Genomic DNA, 2500 nt, shown 5'->3' on the forward strand with positions numbered 1-2500 from the left:
TCACTTTTTTTTCTGTCGCTCTATCTCTTTCTTTCTTGCTCTCTCTCTCTCTCTCTCTCTCTCTCTCTCTCTCTCTCTCTCTCTCTCCTCTCTCTCTCTCTCTCTCTCTCCTTTCTCTCTCTCTCTCTCCTCTCTCTCTCCACTCTCTCTCTCCCATTCTCTCCCTCTTCCTCTCTCTCTCTTTCCTCTCTCTCCTCTCTCTCTCTCCCTCTCTCTCTCACTCTCTCTCTCTCTCTCCCTCTCCCTCTCTCTCTCTCTCTCTCTCCCTCTCTCTCTCTCTCTCTCTCACTCTCTCTCTCTCTCACTCTCTTCTCTCTCTCTCTCTCTCTCTCTCTCTCTCTCTCTCTCTCTCTCTCTCTCCCTCTCTCTCTCTCTCTCTCTTTTATCTATCTATCTATCTCTCTCTCTCTTTCTATTAATTTCACTAAAACTCTAGTTATTCATGTTTAATATTTCGTTTGTTCTTTACGTTTCCATTTTTATATACTTTTCATACTCCTCTTTTATCAAACTTTTCCATTTTTTATGAATCATTATGCGATTGATGAATTTATCAACTCTTTTCCTATTTCTTTTTATCTTTCTTCTATTCCTCCTTTCGCTATTGTTTTCTGTTTTCTTCTTCTTCTCTTAATGCGATTTTAACTTTTTCTTTCCTACGTTTTGTATGTTTTTCCCCTCTATTTCCATTATGCTATTCATGCATTTATCAATTTTGCCAATCTCTTTTTACCTTTCTTCTATCCCTTATTTCGCTATCGTTTCCTTTTTCTTCTTCCTTTCTTATTTTATTATTGTCCTTTATTTTCTTGTTTTTTTTTCCAGTTGTTATTTTTTTCTTCTTTATTTTTGATTCCCTTTACCTTTTATCTCTAATTATAGTTCAGTTTTTATTATTATTTTTTTCGTTTTCTCTTCATTTATCAGAATTATAATAAAGAATGAGAGAAATAAACATTAATTGTTGTGTATATTATTCCTATCCTTTCCTCTCTACTTTTAGTTTCTTTTCGTATTTTTCATTTTTATTCTTTCCATTATCCATGTATTTTAATTACTCTTGTGTCTTATTTTCTTTGTTTCTTTTTTTTTCATTTCTATTATTTTTCTGTCTTTGTGATTTTCCTTATTCTGGCTGTTATTTTAATTTTATCGTCTGTTATTTTATCGTCTCGTTTTCTTCATTTTTTTTAAAATCTCTGTTATTGATATTTCCTTGCTTCCGCTTATCATTTCTTTTAATTACCTTTTAATCATCGTTATCTCTTCCCTTTGTTCCTTCTCCTTTTTTCTTATGTTGATATATTTTATTTTCACTTCTATGTCCTTTTGAATTTTCCTATTTTCTCATCTATATTTTCATCATCATCGCTTTTTCCACTCTTTATCCTTATCCTTCCTATTTCACTTCATTTCTTAAAAAAACATATTTTCATTTTCAAACCCTTTTTCATTATCAATATTGTGTCTTCTTCTTTTTTTTATTTTTTTATTTATCCTTTATCCTCCTTGTGTTTCTTCTTCCTTTGCATTTTCCCTTTTTTCTTTTCCATCTTCTCAATTTTTTTTTCTTTTTCGTTTTTATCAATTTCTTCCTGTTTTCGTTTATCATTTTTCCCAATTATCTTTTATCATTCTTGTGTCTCTTGTTCGTCCTTCTCCCTTTTTTTTAACCTCCCTTTGTTTCTCCATCATTTTTTGCATCATTCTTTATTATCCTCGTGTATCTTCTTCCTGTCTTTCTCTATCTCTTCTTCATTCCTTCTCCTCTCTCTTTTTGTCTTTTATTAACTTCTTCATATTTTCGTCTATTCTTTTTCCGATCTATCTTTTACCATCGCTTTTCTCCCTCTTTCTTCTCCTTTCATTTTAATTTTATAATTCTCTTTCAATCTCTCCTTTCCTTTTACTTTTTATCATTTTATAAGCCTCTTTCAGTTCTTCCATCTATCTTTTATCTTATTTTCCTTCTTCTTGTATATGCCTCTTACACTTATATTTATCACTTCTTTCATCAACATTTTATTATCTTTTTTGTCCTTCTTTCTCCTCCTCTGCAATGTTTTTGTTTAGTCATCGCCTTCCAGGTTTAGATATCATTTTTGTTCTATCTATCTTTTATTATCTTTATGTCTCTCTCCTCCTCCTTGATTAATCTTTTCAGTTTTCCGTTATCTTTTCTTCTATTTATCAGTTATCACCCTTATGTTTTCCTATTTTTTGGTTTATCGAGCTCTTCCACTTTTCATTCAAGCATTTCTTCCATCCATCTTTTATCATTTCTTTCATCTATTCTTTTATATTTTTCCCCCTTCTTTTCTCCTTTCTTCCACTCATCTTATATCCTTTCTTCCATTTATCCTTTATCATCCTCGCCTCTCTTCCTCCCTTTTCCTTATCATAACACTTATTTCTTCCACCCATATTCTATCATTCCTTCCATCCATCCTTTATCATCCTCGCCTCTCTTCCTTCCTTCTCCCTCGCTTCGCCTCCTCGC

Source organism: Penaeus monodon, chromosome 35 (genome assembly GCF_015228065.2).
Source record: "Penaeus monodon isolate SGIC_2016 chromosome 35, NSTDA_Pmon_1, whole genome shotgun sequence".
In the NCBI taxonomy this organism is placed as follows: Eukaryota; Metazoa; Arthropoda; class Malacostraca; order Decapoda; family Penaeidae; genus Penaeus; species Penaeus monodon.